Below are 24,086 nucleotides of genomic sequence, written 5' to 3' on the forward strand. Positions count from 1 at the left end.
TATTATAATTTTGCGATTATTTGCTAGTTTTATTTAGTTTTCATTGGTTTATTATTATATTCATTCATTGCATTCATTTGCCCATTGTTTGATCATTTTATATCATTATTTGAATCTTCTTTTCATGAAAGGTGAGAGTTATCATCCGAAAATTTAATGATTATCGAACGAGATTATCATATAGCCATCACCACAGTTGTAAACTTCTGTTGATCATTTGACAATTTCTTCCTCATTGACTGTTATTTTACCTGTACTGAGTTTACCATCCTTAGTTCATGTCTATCACAGTATCACCTTTGTCGCCAGTGTGCGTGTAGGGAACACAATTAATCTGGTTGATTTTATACTGTTATTTGCTAGTAAAATTAAAGAATAATCATTTGTTTTTTGCAAATGCATGTAAAGAACACCATACTACTTGGACTTCCTTAGCTCTAAAGTTACACATATGTTTTGAGATGATGATATTCTGTACTGTACGGGGCCTCAGACCATGGTGTTAAAGAGGACCTCCGAGACCATGGTTTGAAAGAGGGCCCCAGACCATGGTTTGAAAGATACCTCAGACCATGGTTTTCAAGAGGACCTCAGACCATGGTTTAAAGAGGACCTCAGACCATGGTTTTAAGAGGACCTCAGACCATGGTTTTAAAGAGGACCTCAGACCATGGTTTTAAAGAGGACCTCAGACCATGGTTTGAAAGAGGACCTCAGACCATGGTTTGAAAGAGGACCTCAGACCATGGTTTGAAAGAGGACCTCAGACCATGGTTTTAAAGAGGACCTCAGACCATGGTTTTAAAAGAGGACCTCAGACCATGGTTTTAAAGAGGACCTCAGACCATGGTTTTAAAGAGGACCTCAGACCATGGTTTTAAAGAGGACCTCAGACCATGGTTTGAAAGAGGACCTCAGACCATGGTTTTAAAGAGGACCTCAGACCATGGTGTTAAAGAGGACCTCCGAGACCATGGTTTGAAAGAGGGCCCCAGACCATGGTTTGAAAGATATCTGTTAAAATAAATGCAACGTGATGTTAGAATAACACCACGTTCATGATTAAATATAGAAACTATCCTTACATAGTTAAACAGTTGGACTATAGCAGTGAAAGAATTACATATATATAAGGAACTCAACAAATAATGATAAAATGTCACAGATTAAGCAAATAATGATAGGAAAATGGCCAGACATCGAAAGATTTACGAAATAATTATCAAACCATTATCAGATAATATCGAAAAATAAGGAATCATGACCAAATAATTGTATCGTAAATAATGGAAAAGATCACAAAATCAAGGCAATGCGAGGAAAGAACGATAAAGTAATTACAAGGCCATGGTAAAATATTATACAATAAAATAATTACAAAATCAATAAATAAACACTTATAAAAGTAAGTTATGATTGAAAAATAGAATAAAAATGAAACTATCATTTAGACAACCAAAAAATGACAAAATGATATGTTGGTGGCTATCTTACCCTTTACAAGGCTTGCCAAGAACTTATATATAAAAGTCAAGTTTATGGCCACTCACAGCAACTACATTGAGTAAAGAGCAACATTACGACGGAACGGTATAGCAGTGTGTACGTGTTAACACAAACGGTGGTGGTTGTCTGTGTATTCCAGGATCAGTTTTTACGAAACAGCCAACAGCATTTTTTATCAATTACACTCATTTCCAAAATATAGAAAGTAAATTGTTGGCAAATAACATTTTATATATTTTGTTTGTTTTTACCATGCAAGAAATACTTTTTATCACTCAAACATAACGATTAGCCCTCTGCAATTCAAGTGTTTGTAATACAGGCAAGTCGGTCAAAAAAATCTGATAGACTTCGAGAATCCGGCAACAAATCGCATTACATACTGCGTGCAGAGATCTGGAAGTATTCGAACGAACTACGTGCTCAGAGGTCAGAGATAAAAATAGCACAGATCCTGGCGTCACAATGACACAGTTTCATTGAGTTGTGTATTCCCAGTCGAGGGTAGATTGGGAACTCGATCAATTTTTTAGGATACCTTTTAACCCCTGTAAATAATTAATTTATAATTTATTGGATATCTTTTCAAATCGGCGACGCGTTTATTATTGTATACTCCTTAGACACAGTGTGGAGGGACTGTGCTCCAGACAAGTCGGGTTAAACGACAGGTCAATAGATAAGGTACTTATGATATTACGGATATTCCAATCATAATTTTCCGTTGAATTTAATATAACCACAATGTATAATTTGGTTAGCATTCGTAATTATTTGCAGGCTAAGCCCTTGGAAACAATGATACTTTCTCCTATGTTGTTGTCGAATATTGACACCGAATAGTCTGAAAAGATATCTGTCTTTCAATATACAAAGCAAGTTGACCGGTTAAGAACACTCGATTTTAAATGTCAGTAAAAGGGACAAAATCGGTGTGTTTTGTGAATTTCCGTTGCGTGAAATACTCACTTGAAATCAACCCTGGAACACAAATAATGTGAACCGTGCGATATGAGTGTCATGAAAACGCTCTCTTAACTACACTGAGTTTCGAAGGTTCTGACTGACTTCTTGAATAATACAATTCAAGACAAATAATACAATATTCAGAGACTTTATGCAGTACTGTCACTGGTCGGAAAAATAAATGTGTTGGTCAGAAATCCAGCTAACTAACTCCTAGATTTCTGACCAACCGATTTCTGAATGTTGAGATTAGGCTTTTGACGATGACGATGAATCAGTTCTGTCACGTGATTGATCTCCAGAACAGAGACCAATTTTTTGACGTGTAAATTCGATGATCGAAACAAGATGACCTTCTCAATCGATTCACGTCTCCTGCCTCTATCTAATACTTCTATTATCAATTCGCAAAGGAATTAGAGAATGAATCTCGCTCAAACTCCTCGTGTCAAAATACTTTGAAAAGCTATAAAACTCAGAGGGCGTAATATGAACTAGATAGTGTAGTGACATGTCACATGGACCACAGGAACTCATTCTTTAAGAGCCAATACCTTCAAATCTTGACGATATTTTCTTTAGTTTTGTATTCAAAAAACAAGTACAATTTTTATTATCCCTATGTGTCGCATTGCGAAGTACTAGCCACGAAGTACTCGCCTCGCAAACCCAACGCCCTGTGTAAACTATGAAATGTTATCGTCGAGAAATAAAGTCTTGTCTGGACTAAATTCAGTCGTCTACAATAAATTTCGACATACAATCTGTATTGACAAAACATGTTGACTCAATTTTGGAACAAATCACGAATTGTGGTTTCCATATTCAAGTGACGTATTTTGTGCAACAGTTCAGTTAAATGATATCGCATTGACAACACACCCAGCAACGGTATACCACGAGATTTTGACCATTTCACTACATATGTGCACGAGCGGTAGCAAGTGCATATATGGGGTGAACTGGTCAAACTTAAGCGGTATACCCGTTGCTGAGGCGGTTTATTGCTATTATATTATTATATTCAATTGAAATTCTGGCATGGAATTTTTCTCTAGCTGAGAGCTCGTGTCTGTTCCAACCGTGCTATATTGCGAATGCAGCACGGTTATTTTCACATGTTGAGCAATTAGATCGCAGTATTTGCTCATCTATATGACGGTATTATAACCATCCATCCTATTTGTGACGGGAATACCACGAGATTTGATCTTTGCACGCCATATAGTACGGACGAACGATAGCTTGTGCATATATGAAGTGAACTGATTAAATTTGAGTGTTATATTCGTTGTTGAGGTGGTTAATTGCTCCTATATTGCACCAGTATATTGAAGTTCTTGTATGAACATTTAATAAAGGGATTTATCAAACTGACATCTTATTTGCATATCGCGAGTATAGCACTATTATTTTCACGCCTCGACCTATCAGATCGGCTGTATTTCCGCTAGATGTAGTCAATAATTTGAAGATTTCTAGTACCTCTCAGCAGGCCAAGACGAACCAAGCAAAGAGATATATATACAGAATATAAGACCTTCTTGTAATGAACATTGACGACACGACACGACAGAGCGGAACAGGGATATCAAAGAAGTGAAGCAGTAATGCCTATGAGTTGACCTTGATCCTCCATGAAATCTTGGAGTTAATGCAATGAGACTAAGCATAGTCACTATGGAAAGTAATCTTTCCCTTGCAATTCGAGATCGTATACGGAGGGAATATATTCCTGCGTTCTTTAATTTCAGTTTGAATCCACATTGAAATGCATGTAAAGAACTACAAAAATTACAGAATTCGATGAAAACATTAAACTACCCTAGTACATCATGTCTCACATTAGCTGTCTTTAGTTGGATATGGAAGCGTTTGATCAAACGGCTGCAATTACCACCTCAAAAACACGTAGTAGAAGATTACGTGACTAGCATAGCCGCGACTAGAACTTGTTACCGGTGAACCAATTCGTTTGATAAATTGCAGGGGTTTCATTCGCTGCAAACTTCTGGAGATGCTGTGTAGAGATCATTCAGAAAATGGGACTTCCTTGCAGTATCGGAGAATATTGTCTTTGTCAGGACAGAGGACTGTCTGTGACCTAGTGGAGAGAGACATTAAACCGATAATAGTACTTGTAATGTATCGCATTGAACTGTAAACATCAACGTAAAACGGTTTTGCCAGTCTATGGAAATGTTCAATTTCATTGCAATGGTTCCATTACGACTTGAGTGAGCAACTGTATAAGCTCTGACACAATGGGTATCCCAAGCTTACTTCATCTGAGTTCCCTCTATACTATGTTGAAATGACTGATGCCAATATTGACCTAATCAACACACTATGTCTCCGTATAGTGTGCGGTGTAATTGATTGCTGACTATATAATTAAGTCCTGGCGTTATTTAAGCTGCGTTCATTAAAACAAATGGTTATTGGGCTGGTGGAATTCGGGGGGGTATTCGAAAACTGTAGGGGTAGTCAAGAGGGACTTGAAAGTTTTGCTATGCCTATAGGGGGACCTGAAAATATTTTGGTTCCCAACATTTTGATGTCATCCAATAAAGGGAATGGTTCTAATGTTAGTAATAATTAAACAATATCTAGAAACGTTTTGTCAGATTTTATTAGTTTAATCTACAAATCTACTAATGTATGAATGCCATGAAATTTTCGTAAAAACAACAATTTTGCCTTGTAACGGGGCAGAAGCTACAACTTTTGTAATTTTTTGAATATTCCTATGCAATTTATTAAATGCAGTTTCTTCTGTACACGAGATCAGGCCAGAGAACAACACATGGAAGACTAGACTTAACATTTATTAGGGATTTTGAATTCTGGCATATGAGAATATGCAAATTTTAGAGAAAAAAGATGAGGTCACCTTGCTTGATTTTCTACAATTATGCGATGAAAAGTTACTGTTTTCCTCGAAAATCACTTAAAATCAATATACAAAACCATTCATGTCAAGTTCATGAAATCAATGAAATTTCACATCTCATCGTACAATCACACAAAAGTAAAACTTTGAACAGTAAAGACTCTAATTTAAATGAAAACATGTGAGACTAAATGGAATTATTTATTTTTGTTACCAAATTTGCTATTATTACACCAAAAATTTATAGATTAAAACGTTTATGTGATGGAATATTTTAACCTTCCAGTATTGTCAATTTTGTAAAACATTTATAATTAGCATCTAAGTCGTATGTCTCCTGTGTTCTTTTGAAAAAAAAATCTTCCGTGGTTAACTGAGCTCAAGTTTTCATAATTTGGCAAAATATAGCCAGGAGTTCACAATTTGCATACTTTCTCATGATTGTCATTTTGTTTGCTTTTCAGCTGGTGCCACTGACCTTGCCAGAGTTGGATAAACTCAAGTCAGCTTAGCCTGATAAATCCAAAAAGTCCCCTGATATATTTAAATATGAATCAGTTTAAGAACTTGCCTTAGTAATATGGCTCTACAAGCTGCTGATAAGAGGCAGTGTCGAACATCAGAGGCAGAACTATGCAATACATGTTTATTTTTACTCTGCATGCATTCCTAATAAATATGCTGCTATATGATAAGATGATGCATAACACTGGCCGTGAATTAATGAATCTTAACAGAGTCCTTAGGAGGTGTGTTACAAAACTTATAGAAACTCTATACATCAAGTTTGCATTTGATATTCAAACACACACATCAAAGGGTGCAACTTTTGGAATGTTACTACATTATAAGATGGATATAAATTTGTAAAGGACGATGTACATGTGTTGATCACCCTATAATTCTGTTATTTTGTTAAATTCTATGAGAGAGTCATTGATATCCAACTTACGCACAAGTGGTCTGTGAATTTTGTGGAAAATATTTTCAGGTATTGTTCGTGGATTCAGGAGTTTTGGGAAAACCTTGGAAATACATATAATCACAATGCGTACGTAACTATGTCTCATTTGTGAAATTGCGACTCTTTTTCAACTTGCTTTTGCTGCCGATGGAATTGAGAGGAATGTTAATCTTATTAGATTGCCTTTTTGATGCGTTGCAGACAGGCGCCATTGAAACCCGAGGACCACGTATTGATTTAGCTGTGAATACATGTAAATTGCAGTGCTAGCATATCACACTTTGTGCATAATTCTTTCCATCATCAGCTCCATGTAACCTTGGTGTCGCATTATAGCAGTTGTACCTGCCTTTGGGTATTGTCGTGCTAGTGAGCATTTCCACGTAATATTCACTTGGCGAGAATTCGGCTGACTCTAGGGTACTTCCGAACCACTTCATGTAGATTGTGTTCTTGTGTGTAATTGCATTTCCGAGTCAAGGAGGGATTTACCTCGCTTTTCCAAAGCAAGATCAGCTTTTTCAATACTCGTCTAGTCTGAATGAACAAGGACGACTCGTCCCCAGTGAGCCGTAACATAGAATAGCTTGCTAGCCATTGTGCACTTACTGAAGGACTGATTTCTGGAAAATAACATTCAAAGTTTTTCAATATTGATGAGCAAACGAGACGTTTCAAAGGAAATGAAGGCAGCTATTAATTGTACAAAGCTAAAAAGCTATCACTTCATGGTACAAAAATTATAGATTTACCGGTATGTGCAGATATATTGTGTAGATGTACCGATGTACGTACGGATAGATGTACGGACGGAAGGACAGACACAGACAGATAGATAGCTAGATAGATAGAAAGAAAGATAGATGAATAGACAGATAGACCTACCTACCTACCTACCTACCTACCTACCTACCTACCTACCTACCTACCTACCTACCTACACACACACACACACATACATACATACATACATACATACATACATACATACATACATACATACATACATACATACATACATACATACATACATACATACATACATACATACATACATACATACATACATACATACATACATACATACATACATACATACATACATACATACATACACACTGTTGTCAGGCAAGGAGCATCTCCTCTCATTATTAGAATAACTGGATGGGTCTGTGATGTTATTGACCGAGTCAAGTCCAATCACCTGTCAACGGCTGCTGAGAAGCGCTTGTTCGGGGTGAACAACCTACACACATCCAGCTTATCATGCATTTGAAGTATGCGATGATTTGGTTCTTTAAACTTCGCAAGGTGAACAGAAAACCCATAGGATTATACTACGGATCAAAGGATAAATGTGTTTTTGCAGACGGTGTAGAGCAAACGGATCAAGCATAGAAATGATCTGAAGAGCGAATTGAATGACTGGCAAAGAAAACCTTTGATATAATATTTTGCGTACAAAATACGTCTGGGTTTCAGTAGTAATGACTGTTACACCTTGTTGAGTTTATGATGTGCCTTGCATGCGAGATGTTGTGTTGTCCTATGATTGGGCAAACCTCTTGGGAGACTACTCCGCTGTGTTATTATGTAAGTTTTGCGCCTGTATTTACGAAATCAAAACCGAAGCTAATCTGTACTCATAGAGTACTCCACGTATTCAGCCTTCCAAATATCAGAAAAACATTGCGTTTTTGTATATCTTATCAACTCTAAAAATGATCGTCGCAATTCAACACAATGTCTTCAAACATTTCTACTGTACTGGGAAGAGCGGTCGGTGATCGACAATACAATAGAGCATTCAAAGCAGACTTTATTCGAAACGATTATTGCTTGCCCATGAAGAATGGGGCATTGGTGAAGAAGGAAAATATAAAGTCTACCGACCTTCGTCAATTACAGCAATGTCGAGTGCACAAGTGAAAAATGAAGTAATTCCTGATCCAACAAGTCCCTTTCTCACGCCGTATCTGAAACATGTTACAATAGCCGAATGGCTTATCGGCGTGCTGTGTTTGATGGCATCATACGGTGTCTTGAATATGAATGATGGTGACTCTGCACGGTGTCTTTTACACATCCCCTACCGATTTTATACACAATGAATGCTGAGTGTCTTCAACGTTCTTTGTCAGTTGAATTTTCTTACAGGATAGATTTAAACATTTCAGTCATGGTCTTAAAGGCTCCACAAAATTTCAACAAGTCAACAAATTTTGTAGAAAGGCTTCAGTCGATAGTCTACTAAAAATATTGACTAGCATAAATATATTGTCAAATTCGAACCTAAAATCCAGAGTGAAACAAACCAGCTCCGATGCTTAATTGACTACCAAAGATCACACTATCGTTATGTATTATTAGCATTTCTTAAAATACATTTACTCGTGTGTATGATCTATCACTTGATGTCACATGAGCTAATATTTTTTAAGATGATAAACAATTAATGGTCTTTGTACAATAGCAGAACAAGGCGATCGGCTGTTTTTTCGGGTCATTTAATATGTTGCCCAGTGTAATACCTAAACGAATATGTGAATTGTGGATAGACAAGAGCATCGGTATGCCAATATCTGTGTAGAATTCCTGTGCTCCAGTTTCAATACTACGTGACTGAACATAATAAGTCGTGCGTACGGCGATAAAAGCCTTCGACAATAATAGATACCATGTGCAATCTACCTGTAACCCTCCCAGCAGTGATGAGGAAGGTAAAATATCTTAATTGACGTCATTAGAGCGAGCTTTCAAACTCTTCTGTGGTATCAAACAAGTAAGGTTTCATTTTATCCTGTCAATGTTAGAGTGGCATCACGTACCATGTGCATTTGAAGTTCAAACGTGGGTATCTCCCATTATCGTTTTTGTCCGGGGTCATGGTAGGTCAACTGACACGAATTAACGAGGATGGACCAGCTGGGCTCCCCTCTCTCCGTTCAATTATATGATTAGGCCTACTAGAGTTTACTGGAACACAAATTCCAGCTCTGGCATGTCGCACACGGAAAAACAAACTCAATAACAGGTGCACTCTTCAATTAGAATAGTGCAACGGCAAAATGTAATTTGGCAAACCTGGAAAAGGTTGTGAAGATACAGGCAACCATAACAACCTAAGTTACAGATACCACTACTTTTTACTTGAAGTAATCACACACACACACACACACACACACACATATATATATATATATATATATATATATATATATATATATATATATATATATATATATATATATATATATATATATATATATATATATATATATATATATATATATATATATATATATTATATACCGTACTCTCTGTGCCCAAGTTCAGAGGTTGCCATAAAGCCATTATGGTGATAACCGGGAGGGCACATTGTATACATTTTGTATATAATTATATATATATATATATATACATATATATATATATATATATATATATATATATATATATATATATATATATATATATATATATACTTACAATATTATATCATATCATAATATATATACGTGATGCTTAAGCTCAGTTCGGCGGTAATGAACAAAGAGCGAACACCATGAAACGATCACTTGACGAGTAAATTGCCAGTTCGTATAAACTTGTAATCAAGGTTACACTGAATGTACAGTCAATGGAAATATCTCATTGAAATGCCGATGATCTTGGAAGACATCACGTGACTTCGTACGTAGGTATGTAGGTTTCTTAGAATTGACTTGTTAGTTACCGCCAGGAATACGTGATCGATGAATACGACGTGCGAAGTTTTCATGAAAAAGGATATTAAGAATGGACTTAGGCACGGTTTGTAGATACATCTGCACTATGAATACTTCAAATGTGTAAATCTACTCACAATAGATCGACTAGCGTTTGATATTGTTACTTCTTTAATGCGATTGAGAATCAGATGTTGCTTCTTCAAGGTCATGCTAACCTTCGTCCTGGTGATTTCTTATGCATATTTTACAAAAGTTCATTTGTTAATTTTTGAGGCAAAATAGCTGCCATTTTTGATTATCTGTTTTTTCCCCTGTAAAACAAATAGAATTTTATATTCTTCTCCCTGCAGGAAGTATAAATACAAAGTAAAATCTAAAAGCAATCTAGGTTATCTGAAAATCATTCAATACATTAAGTTAATGTAAAGGCGTGATTGCGACGTGAAACACACTTACATTGCTAATGTGCTATATTGCGATACTGCAGAAATGCTGTAGTATCACCCAAACAATGTACCTCCATAACTGATCAACCTTTATTGTAGTACGCCGGTTTTGTTACGCAGAAGTGAAAGAATATTGCGTTGCCTTCGGGTCAAAACAGTATTATGTCATTTCGTATTATAGGTTCCCATTCATGACCCATGAAACGTAATTACTGGAAGATGCAATTTTTCATATAATTATTAGAGGCAACGGTTCCATTGGAATTTGTCAGTATATTTGGCGCCAACATGTCGCTGCAGCTAGTTACGATCCAATATTTTCAATATTGCCCGGAGGTGATGAAATGCTATGAACATTTTGCATGAAGTAAAAGGAATACGGTTTCACGTTCGTATCGTTTAGTATTATAATTTCTTATTAGAAATCCCGAGAGCCTATCATAATTGCGATCCCGCAACAGTATCATCTATTATGCCTTAGGAATATTGCAAAAACGAACGCCGCCAGAGCTGTTCAGTATCATTTGTAAACAGAACTGACACTCCTTTATTAACATGCATTGGATATATGCAAATTTTTTGGCTGTATTCAAGATACTCAATAATGATCATGGTCGTTTCCTTCCAATAATAAATCTGCAAGAATTTTCAATAAGCAAGCTTTTCGTTTTCTTTCATCTAAATTTGAGATATTATCAATTTTCACGACACCTCTGGCACTTTAATCTGCCATGAAATTTTCAAAAGGGCTTTGACCGAGACGATTAAAAAGTTTACTCTAACTGTGCATCAAAATGAAATATCAAATCAGATGATCAAACTAAATTTATCAACCCCACTGTTACTACGGTAAACTCCTGTAACGACAGCGTACATTGGTTTACGGTTGTATAACCGGACCCTGCAAGTGTGACTGTAGCGATGTAAGTGAAGAGAAATAGTATAGCAAGGCAGGCCCTCAAAGGTTCTACTTCAAGGATAATGACCGTCATATAATGAGTGGGATATCCGCATTTAAACAGATTGTTCCACTTCCAGACTGCAGTGTCAAGCCAAATTTGTGTTCTCATATTTCAAACGACCTCACTATAACTCAGTATCTGTTCTTTCTAATGCCCTCTGATCGACGTCAATTTGCAGTAGGATACAGAGTACAATTTAACCTCCATTGTCTCATTTCACTGGCTGCTGAGGATACCCCAGATTACAAAGCCGTGCATTAACTTTCAAAAAATGTTTTCAGTTCAGTCGCCGTGACCCTCACTCTCCAGCTCTTTATCCGACGTTGCTTTTTAGGGTTTTGAAACAATAGAAATGGCAAATTTGCATATTGAAGAACATTCATGGTGGTGACACAAAGGTGACGGGTTCCACAATAGTTCAATCGGATAATTTTTCTTTGAAAGTGTTCCTGGGCAGGATAACTGTTTAACAAAATGAGTTTATTGCCTGATCGAAATTCATCCATATGGTGTTTTTCTTACGATATTGAGGAACGATATATTGTAAAAAGTTTATTCTAACTAAAGAAAAATGATACAAATTCTTCATGCAGTTTAGGGTTATGTCGTGTGTGGTTGCATTGTTAGTGGTAACGACTAAAACAAGACATATGATTTATCTAACAAATTAATCGTATACGTATAATCTTATTTTTATTTCTAACTGAAAATACTCCCTGGCATAGCAGTCATATTGGATTGTATGGCAAAACAGATACGTATTCACTTGTACGTCATACTATATATCTAAGTAGCTGCTCCAAACACTATATGTGCTCCAAACACTCTATGCAAACAAACTTTACACCCTGGCGACCATATGGATCACAGCAAAAAAACCTACCGTGCCTGTGTATATTATAGTGCATTTTCCTAATGCCGACTTTGTAGAAAATCGTTTCTGGCCTATCTGAGCACTGGCTTCGAATATGTAAAAAGTTAAAAGTTAAAGCACAGTGGAGGACTGCGGTTTAAGAAAAACTGCTGCCGGCGGCCATGTCGGATTGTAGTATGAGGAGCATTTAGAACTTAGGTGAATTTGTAACGTGGGCTCAAAATTTCACCCGTTAATAGGGGAAGGTTGTTGATCTCAGAGGAGGGGACTGGAAGAGTTTGCACGAGCAATCCCATTTCTTCAACCCATGCCTTGTCAAAACTGGAATATTATTATAACTCTGACAGCACTTGCAGAATGGCGGAGTTATGGTAATTAAGAAACGTTTTTGTGTGTTCTTGAATTATTGTTCGACAAGGACAGCACAGAAACTACTTTATTAAAGTATAATTTAGGTCACAGTCTTATTGATTTCTTAATTGAATTTATGTTAATTTTCCGGATATCATAAGTGTTTAGGACTCATAATCATTATTGGAATTTTTCAATGAAGAAGAAGAAACTATTGATTTTTTGTCGGCTAAACAAAAGGTCACAGGCAATTTCAAAATTCCGATTGCGTTTTGAATTGTGACCACTTAAAACTGTTTCAATAATCGGCACAATGTAAGCTTTGATTGGAGACTCATCACAGCGTGAATGGAGTGTCTGCGTCATAATCGACCCTCTTGACGCGGCAAACCCCTAATTTCTTGAAGCTTCCGGATTTACAAGCATTACTGCATACATAAATTGACATATTTTGAGAATTTAAGTGTGTATGCACTCTGAAGGACCACCAGTTTGACTTTCGATGAATAAAATTTCTTGAAAATTAAACTTCTAAAGCAAAATGAAACATTGCTCATAACCAGATAAAACTTAAATCAAATGAGTCCAGTCTCCTTTGTAGTGTCCAGTTGGACTTCATTTGTCCTTCCCCTTGGATGAAAAATCGGTCATGAAATGTTGCCATTATGTCCTCATGTATCATCTTACCGCCCTCTACTTAATCAGAGCGCGCTATCAGTTTGTGTAAGTAACTGGACACTGAATAAACAATGTTATACATGTAAATCAAGCGGTGGATATACATATTTACAGGCCAGTATTCTCCGATTGAAGAGGGATTAGACTGCTTATTATGCATAGAAAAGACATCATACCTGGGTAAGGGATAATGGATTTGTGACTCATGTTGCACTTTCGTGATCCCATCAGTCCGCTACAAGCATATAAGTTGACGAAAACTTAACTCTTTCTGTGTACATGCAAGAGACATAAACCGTTAGTCACATAGTCTTAGTATTATTTTAATTTGTATTATCCATCTTGTATGATGTGTAATGTAGATAGTTTAAATGAGTCTCTTCTAAACGATGTGAAAAATCAATAAATACATAACTGTAGTATAAACTTCTATTAATACGTGAAGATTCTTTCTGTCAGGAAATATTGTTTCTGTAAAGAATTATGCGTATGTATGCATGTAACAACATTCCTCATATAAAATATTGTCACGTCACTCCATTAAGAAGGATCAACATAATCAAGTGATCAGGTTCCTGCAGCTTTGTGTTGTTTCCCGCGGCTCAGGGAGATAATACGTTTCGACATATCAACAACCCGATTAGCTGACGGAAAGACAGCATACGAAACCGTGTTGTAATCCAGATTTACCCCGTGTAACATTTCTGTAGCCGAAGGCAATCCATCAGAACACCCTCATGACAGCTGATTCGAATCTAGTACATGTTGGTGTTGTGCCGCATGTCATTAAACATACTAACCTCTTTTGAATATTTCTTACAGTTAGTTGCCGTTTTATTGTTTGGAAATCACTATAGTTACAGCTTCATTTTCCTGGTTATAGACTGTAATAAATGGAAGTTTTTATTCAAAAGTTGAACTCATCTTGATATGCAAACAAGGGCAATGAATATGAATGACTTATCGCGTGCGACGACCGTCCTCTACTAGAAGTTTTTGCCCAAACTCTTGAAAGTATGGCATGGCCACGCGACAGGCTTGTACATCAGCCTTAAATACAATGATCCCTAGACCCTAATGTAAAGGGATTCGGTCATTGTACTGTGTCTTAAAACATTTGCGCCCCTATGTTTACAGACCGGAGTTAATTACAAACAGAATTTCTCCTGACTGGGTATTTGTACCAGTGTATGTGTCATCGATATCTCAAGCACAGCTCATCGGATCGAAATAAAATCTAATACATAGATTCTGTTTGGTTATGAAGAGAAATCTATTGGCATGACTTGCATAATTAATAGTCGCGCCAGCGGCTTACTGACTACGCATGCGCATATTTATAATATACTATGCGAGTAACCGGAAGTGTACCCTTCCTTCATGGCGCCGCCATGTTTTTTTTTTTTTTTTGAGTACTCGTAAATAAACAAATACGAAACAAATTACTATTATATAACATGCCATTTATAAAATATACCTGTTTTATTTGCCAATAAATGTTATTATGCACCTTGTCGCCGATACAAAATATCGTTTATGTAGAAAAGCGAGAAAACTGTCGTGCATATGAACGGGGGCATACGCAAAGAATGCTGGGATTTAATTTTAGAAAAGCGCCCCCTGTGTCAATAATTAGATTCAAAATTGCCAGTTTTTAGACGGAACGCTGTAGTTTTCAGCACGAGGGACCGTGTTTTCAGCTTGCAAGTGGAAGGTGGGCAGTGCGGTTACCATTGCAATGATAATTAAGCTGCAAGCAGCGTTGGCGGGGCCCAAGCGATTAAGATGGTGTCCAATTCTTGCACTGATTACATTATGTGCAAAATTTTAGCTTGAAAACAGTCAAGTTCTTGTAAAGAAGAATTTGAACATCATCTCATATTTGTCTGTTTCATGCAAAATACAATATGGGGACAAAACATGTGACTGATCCAATTTCCTTTCACAAACTTGAAAGAGCTCTCACTAAGAATGACAAAAGTGGAATTTCACTTCCATCAGTGTTTTGGTTCTGGAGAAGAAGATTTTTAGAGATAAATTGCGATTTTCGCGAAATCAAATATGGCGTCGTAAACTGAGCACGGTGACCTACCAAAATTTGTTTCAAAAGTACAAGACATATATGAATTAGATGCTACTCAAAATTGACAATACTGGAATATTTTAAAATATTCCATCAAATGAATGTATTCATCTCTGAAATTTAGGCCGTAATAATTGCGAATTTGGTTAAAAAATAAATAATTCCATTTAGTCATATGTTTTTCATTTCATCTTTACTGTTCAAAGTTTTACTTTTGTATAATTTTATGACAAGACTGTGAAAATTTAGAAAATCAAGCATGGTGACCCCATCTTTTGTCTTTAATATTTGATTATTCTCATATGCCAGAATTCAAAAATTTCCATGTGTTCTTCCTCTCTGGCCTGATCTTGTTTAGGTAATGTTTCACTATCATGAACGTCATTTGACACAAACTCTTCTTCAACTACCATGTATATCAGAGTCAGAGCTATCTCTGTCACTGCTCACGTATGCAGTAACAGTGACACTACAGTAGCAGGGCAGTATCTGATAGTGACAGTTGCCAATAGGCAGTAGCTGTATTAACTTTGATAATTTTGACAATATTTTTGTTCAGTTTATTATACAACTGTGTTCTTGTTCTACTCTCAACAGCATGTTGAACTGTCCAGTATTCAGCTTGCTAGCACAGCCTGTGTATGTGTACCATGCATCAGTGCTGAAAACTGACTGTCAGTCTGGACTCTAATTAAACTATCACCTAATATATATTTATATATACAGGCTTTGTCGACAAACTGAACATTGTGTGTTTGAGCTGCTGTAGGGACACCGCAAGAAACTGTAGTTGACTCTATTGGATAGAGATTGCAAAAATCATCAACGGTTGCAGCTTCTGCCCTGTTACTAGGCTCAAGTTTGATTTTTTTACGACAATCTCATGTTTAGATTTTTTCGAGATAAAAGTCATGGAATGTGACAAAATGGTTGTAGATTCTGTTAAATTATTACTAACATTACAACATTTGAATGACATAAAGATGGTATTCATTTTTCATTAAATTACCTACAAAAAACTTGGAATCGGAAAATGTAAAACATAAAAGGACCACTAAATTTTCAAGTGCCCCCCTACAGGTAGAGCACAATTTTCAAGCTCCATGAATTTAGCAAGCGATGCTCGGACAGCGCACAGCGTATCGATGACACTTGGGTCAGGGGTCATGACCAAAAACGTCAGTGCGTATTCACGGCCAGCTTGAATCATGCCACGGATCGCGGAAATCACGGATCATAAATCCAAATGTTCATGTCTATTACGTAAACAGAACCCTAAAATATAAAACACATAATGTTTTGATATGGAATAACATCTTTTTGTTTCACTGACGATCAAGTTAAATGCTCAAATATCGCGACAAGACTTGCGCATTTGCACGACATGAATGTGGATCGTAGCGAGCTCCTTTTCTAAAAACCTGATTACGATATCACGTCACAGTACACTGAAAATTCTTGCGAATTCATCATTAAGGAAGCCAATTCACACAAGTTTGTAACGTCAGTAGGGATATATGCTTGTTGGCAGCAATACACCAACAACATTTCGCCGTTCAGGAGTGCCTTACTCGCTCTACATTGTAAAAAAAGCGGTATGCTTTTACCGTGACCTAACTTTCAAATTCACGGTAGATTTTCCGCAATAGTTGTACGCAATCTCGATCTCGCACTGTGACCAGGGAGGCGTTTTGGGAGGATCATGTAACGAAGAAAGACATGAGTAAAATGTCAGTTGAATCTGCGTGTTGGTTTTTGAGAAGAAGATTTTTAATGATTAAATTGCGATTTTAGCTATATCCGTTACGGCGAACAAACCTTCTGACTGACCCAAACGCCCTTCGGAAATTAAAAAGAACTACCACTAGGGATTATGAGTGTAAAATTTTAGTTCAATCTGTGTATTGGTTCTGGAGGAGAATGTTTTTAAAGATTAAGAGTTTTGCAAAATCAAATACGGCAGCCAAACCATGTGACCGATCCAAACGCCTTTCGCAAACTTGAAAGAGATCACACTTTAGATGATATACATAAAATTTCAATTGAATCTGTGTGTTTGTTCTGGAGTAGACAATTTTTAAGAGTAAATTACGATTTTTGCAAAATTCAATATGGCGGCAAAGCCAGGTGACCTATCCAAATGCCTTTCACAAACTTGAAAGAGATAACACTATAGATGATGCATGTACAATTTCTGTCGATTCGGTATGTTTGTTCTACAGAAGAAGATTTTTAAGGATGAAATTACGATTTTCGCAAAATCCAATATGGCGGCCAAACCGAGTGACCGATCAAAACGCCTTTCGCAAACTTGAAAGAGATCACACTTTTGATGATATATGTAAAATTTTAGTTCAATCGGTGAACTGGTTCTGGAGTAGAAGATTTTTAAAGATTAAATTGTGATTTCACAAAATCCAATATGGCGGCCAAACCACGTGACCGATCGAAATGTTTTTTTTTGCAAACTTGAAAGAGATCACTGTAAGGATGACATGAGTAAAATTTGAGCTTAATCAGTGTTTTGCTTCTGGAGAAGAATATTTTTAAAGATTAAATAACGATTTTTTGCAAAATCCAATATGGCGGCCAAACCACGTGACCGATCAAAACGCCTTTTGCAAACTTGAAAGAGATCACACTTTAGATGATAGACGTAAAATTTTAGTTCAATCGGTGAATCGGTTCTGGAGAAGAAGATTTTTAAATATTAAATTGTGATTTCACAAAATCCAATATGGCGGCCAAACCACGTGACCGATCAAAATGCTTTTTGCAAACTTAAAAGAGATCACTGTTAGGATGACATGAGTAAAATTTCAGCTTAATCGGTGTTTTGGTTCTGGAGAAGAAGATTTTTAAAGATTAAATTACGATTTTTTGCAAAATCCAATATGGCGGCCAAACCACGTGACCGATCCAAACGCCTTTTGCAACCTTGAAAGAGATCACACTTCAGATGATATATGTAAAATTTTAGTTCAATCGGTGAATCGCTTCTTGAGAAGAAGATTTTTAAAGATTAAATTGTGATTTCACAAAATCCAATATGGCGGCCAAACCACGTGACCGATCAAAATGATTTTTGCAAACTTGAAAGACATCACTGTAAGGATGACATGAGTAAAATTTGAGCTCAATTGGTGTTTTGGTTCTGGAGAAGAAGATTTTTAAAGATTAAATGAGTATTTTAGAATATCCAATATGGCGGCCAAGGTCACGTGACCGCATGCGATTTTATTTGCAAATTCTAAAGACCTTAGGTCATGCTTGCTATACAAAAAATTTCAAATCGACTAGACCCCTACGTCTTCTGGAGAAGCCATCTTTAGGTTTTTGGAAAATCAATATGGCCGCCAGGTCACGTGACCAATCAAAATTTCAAGGGTCAGGTGCACGAGTATTAATTGGCTCCTATTAGCCCTGCAAGTTTGAGAAGTTTTCGTTCAGCCGTTCGAGAGATCTAGGTGAGCAAAGAAACGGCAGAAGAAGAAGAAGAGGAAGTCAGTAGAACTTGAGCAATAACAATAGGGTCCCAGCCGGTCGGCTTGGGCCCCTAATGATTGCATAATACGTCCCTTGTTTAACGCAATAGGCTGTTATCATTGTAAAAATTGCCAATTTTTGTCCAAAATTTTACACGTTACAGAAAATCTATAGTATACCTGCTCTGCTGCAGGGTTTGACGTCGTGTACGTACGTGAACTGCTTTCATAAGAGGGAAACTGGGGATAGTTGTCATATAAACGTTTATGAAGTAACAATTAATTACATTTTATCGTGAATCAATGCAAATAACATTGCCAATCTTAACCCCTGGCGCGACACCATTGGCTGAGCCCTATATAATATTACTAATTTCGTCCACAATTCAGATATTATTATCAAATCGACTGCATGAGATCTGACGAATCGAGGTCAACCGAGGTTTACTGAATCCACGACTTCAATCTGCCATTATTGTAAGGCGATAATCATTCTCGGCTGCCATACTAACTTGAAACCTTGGTGACTCAAATTTCAGGTTGTCAATCAGGGTATGAGCTGGCCTGTTGCTTGAATGTGTGTCCCTTCGTATTCCCTCGACCTTAAAGTACCTGTAACAAGGATAAAGTAGCATAATAGTGTTACCTGAGCGTCAGTCAAATAACCTGTGCCGTTAATATGCATTTCTTCGAGAAATCACCAATCAATCAATCAATCAATCAATCAATCAATCAATCAATCAATCAATCAATCAATCAATCGATTGATCAAACAACAAACAAAGACATTATAGACCACCAAAATCAATTACAAAGGAATGTTCTACAGTGCTAAACTGAAGGAAATAATGATTTAGAATGCATAAATGTCAAAACGCACAATCAAATCTATTTTGATGATCTATACCTTGAATTTATCAAAGGTAGGAGGTGAAGGAAGTTCACTTTGAAGAATGTTCCGCAACAGAGGAACTGACGGAGAAAAAGGGAAATTTCCCTGTATAATTTGTATGACGTCGTAGTACACAAAGTGACACGTTTATTATGAGAGCAGAATGTACGAGTTGGGTTGTAGGTGTACGAGTTGGGTTGTAGGTGTACGAGTTGGGTTGTAGGTGTACGAGTTGCGTTGTAGATCTACGGACAATCAGATCAGCAATGTAACAAAGGCATAATTATTGTATTCAATATGGCAGCAAGAAGATAACCAATGCAAAGTAGGAGTAGGGTAATTGTTTTTAAGTTTGTAATTTTATATTTTGCCCATTTAATCGACCGATCGTCACGGTAGGCCAAGACTTGTCTCAATTGCTTGTGGTTGGATCAAAAACATGGGTCATGAAATAAATATTCAGCTATGACTACACAACAACGCAACATCTATAAGTTTCGTTCAAGTCTGCGGCACGAGTATACTCTGAGTATCGTTTCTGGCACTTTTCTTATCCATCTATATCTAGATGTGAAAAGCTCACGAGTCTTCTCTATCTTAGCTCTCTATTACATTCAAAACTACATAAAAAGCCCCCTTTGAATCAATGAAGTAGAGAATAATGGAGGCAAATTACAAGATTCCATTCAGTTTCATTCTGTCATTCAACATTGTTGTAAGAAAATCATTTGTCCGCTATTTCCAATAATACGATAAGTTACATCACCGGGATACGTCAACATCGGTCTGGAATCAATAGATATGCTGGTGGGTGATATTTTTGACGTTAGAAATTGAAAAATAATAACACTATTCACCGCATTGTAAATTCATGAGCGTATCCACACACATACACACACACAGAGTTTGCGTAAAATACAATCGTATGCTAGCACAGCACTTGGTCTTCCAAGTTTTCTTGCACTTCTCACGAAAATCAAATCTTTCACCGTAACCCCTTCTTTCGGGCCATTAACTTGTTAGCACCGCTCGGATTAAACTTTCCGTCAGACTCACGTCGTACCTTTTGTAATGCCAGAATATGCATCAGCGATTTCTTCAGACATGCCAGGAAAGCTTCGCGCTGTAATTCTGATGGGTAAAATTGTGTTCGTGTCACCCAAAATATTGGCATTATGATTCTTTGTAAATGGGTCAAACGTAGGTAGCTGTAAATATTTATATCTATTCAGTTCATATTTAAAAGCCATACACGTCTACATTAAACACGATTGGAACTAATTTGGGATAATTGGATCTTTATATTCTTCAAATTTCTCAAACGCGTTAGGTGTCCTATAGCTGAATGTTGCAAAAACAAGTATATAACACTATAGGGAAAAAGTGCGAGACTAGAGCGAGAAACTGACGCTTTCTCGCAATCGGTGAGAATCTGTTCTTATTCTCACCGCTGTCGGTGAGAAAATTTTAATCTCCACTTGAGATTGGTGAGAAATGCACTCCTCGGCGAGAATCAAGTGTGAGAACAAATTCTCACCGGTGAGAATGAAATTCTCACTAAGTACAGTGAGAATTGAAATTCACTGGCGAGAATCATCAAGACTCGCCGTTCGGAGTCTTTATGATTCTCGCCAATGAACAGCGAGTCTTGATGATTCTCGCTAGTGAATTTCAATTCTCGCTGTACTTAGTGAGAATTTCCATTCCCACCGGTGAGAATTTGTTCTCACACTTGATTCTCGCCAAGAAGTGCATTTCTCACCAATCTCCAGTGGAGATTAAAATTTTCTCACCGACAGCGGTGAGAATAAGAACAGATTCTCACTGATTGCGAGAAAGTGTCAGTTTCTCGCTCTAGTCACGCACTTTTCCCTATAGTGTAACTTAAATAGAAAAGCAGATGAGTTTACATTTGCAGGTTAAAACGACATTACTTCACTATCCAATTATCCCAAATTAGTTCCAGTCGTGTTAATCCTCACTATATAAATCTCCCCTGCGTTCGAATTTCTTGCATAATCTGCCGGAGATGTTTATTGCTAACCATAGTCGCTCCGTGTATATACGTTATATGTCTACTAATTTTGTTCCATAAAATCCGATAAAACCGCAACGTTCACCGTTATTCATGTTTCCAAACACGATCAATCAACTTTAATTAAGTAAAAAAAAATATTTGACATATCATCTGAGAAGGATGTATCTATGCATGCACTCAAACAAAACATCACAGTCGAGGTGTGTCATATTCCATATGTGTCTTACCTTTGTTCATTGTGATATGTCATCAACGCCATACATCATCGTCAAATAGCTGTGGGCAATCATTTTCATCCTCGTCAATCAACCTTACTATTCAATTTACTGTTTCGAGGAACACTCTACTGTTGAATTAGATCATTCTATAGTCATTCAAGTGCACAGAGGATATACTATTGCGCAAACGATGTCATTGAAAAATAATACCACTAGCCGAGAAAAACACCTTTCGAGCTATCACCATGACCGTCAAATAAAACCAGAAATTGTAGGTTGATGGTGGTGTAAAGGGTTGATTAACTTTTGCAATGACATCGAGAATAAAAGTGTAGCTATTTGTGACGAGCGCTTTGTATCAATTCCTGTTGCGCACGCTCGTGAGTTTTAACCGCTCTGTATGAAGACCAAAGGTCTTAAAATTGCAATAAGAGCATTATTTGCGCCACAAACATGTCTGACTGACCATTTCTCACTCAAACAGACCTACTTCCATAGGATCATACGCTGACTGAATAAAGGAAATGTATGACAAATCCTCAGGTAGATACGCTGAGTTACTGCCTCATCTGTCCCGTTGGAATCAATTCAATCTCAAACACTACTGAAGATTTATAGATGTATTAATCAGTGTATTTCTGAGTATCTTTCAATTCTTACGTCCTGTTTAATCCTTATATCATGTTTTCATTTAGAGAGTACCTGTGAACAATCGATGTGATATGAATCTTCATCAAACGTGAGACATTTCTGCGCCATATTTTAAGATTACCATATGAAATACGGCAGTTTTCCTTCCGCATTTACATTACATAAAGCTACACAGGATTACCCTTTATCCAGCCTTCAAAAGATTACAATCTTCATTTCCTAATACGCTGACTTATCTTTCTAAAATTCATATTACTAACCGGAGGGCATTAACTTAATCTTACACATATGCACTATCATTTGGTATAGGCAACGTTTAAGGTAACATTTTTCTAGTATTTCCGCTCCAGAGACAACGTATTCAGGGATTTCATTGGCATGTTTCATAATACTCATCATGCTACCTTTGTATGGAACCAAGAAACAACACAGTGTATGGATATACGTGTTGTGACACTAATGTAACACGATTTCCTTTCTTTTTCTTCTTTATTGTTATTTTAAAAGGGACAATAGCTGCATCATATGATTACGTGTTCGTTACTTATGTTGAATACAGCGAGTTTATTTTCTCGCTCGTTCCTACGACATGCAGCAGGAAACGAGCAAAAAACATGTATCAGAACAATATACTATAACTGAAGGAAGACAAGGGTCTTGGTAAAAGCGTTTTTCTACTTGCCTACACAAAATGCATTTATTTACCAGTTACGACCATTTTATGGTTGAAACTGAAATTAATTCTAGGTGTAAATTTACCGTTATAGTTCCAAGCTAAATACTGCCCTTTTCAACATAACGGAGTATATCACTAACAAATACCAGCCAAGTCATCCATCTTTGCTCAGAATCTGTAGCATTTGCACTCGAGGTGGGGCCTTGAAATATGTGTCATCTTGCAACAGGCCATTAATTTCGCTCCGACTGCCATATCACGTGATGAAAGCGCCAAGCTTGGCGCTTTTTCCCAAGGATTCATAATACCTTAAGTTGATGAAGCTAAATTACAACTTCCACCACTATTTTTGTCCATTTTTATAAAAAATTGCGCGAGTTGTAAATGGCATAAATGGCTTTTTCGGAATAAGAGACCTCAAAGCTAGCACATATGAAAAGATTATCCTTGAACTTCCCCTTCGATTTTGACAGTGGCACAAGAAAAATTTACCTGCCAACCCGACCAGAAATACTGCACGCTGCAAGGACGATAATTGTACGCTCTTTGGCAGTTTATTGGTTAACGTGGGTGTACAGCTGTTGCAAACTCATATATGAATATTATCCAATATATTAGAATCATTCTGCTTGTTTTGGCGTATGTGCGGGCAAATCGCCTATGCTTCGTTTG

The 24,086-nt window shown here is 36.9% G+C and overlaps 1 protein-coding gene across 2 annotated transcripts in view; it reads left to right on the forward strand.

Annotated features, from left to right (window-relative positions):
• LOC139152405 (allatostatin-A receptor-like) overlaps nucleotides 1–24,086 on the forward strand; it is a 49,219-nt gene that overhangs the window by 23,107 nt on the left and 2,026 nt on the right. The gene's annotated exons all lie outside the window — the stretch shown is intronic.

This window comes from Ptychodera flava, chromosome 15 (genome assembly GCF_041260155.1).
Source record: "Ptychodera flava strain L36383 chromosome 15, AS_Pfla_20210202, whole genome shotgun sequence".
In the NCBI taxonomy this organism is placed as follows: Eukaryota; Metazoa; Hemichordata; class Enteropneusta; family Ptychoderidae; genus Ptychodera; species Ptychodera flava.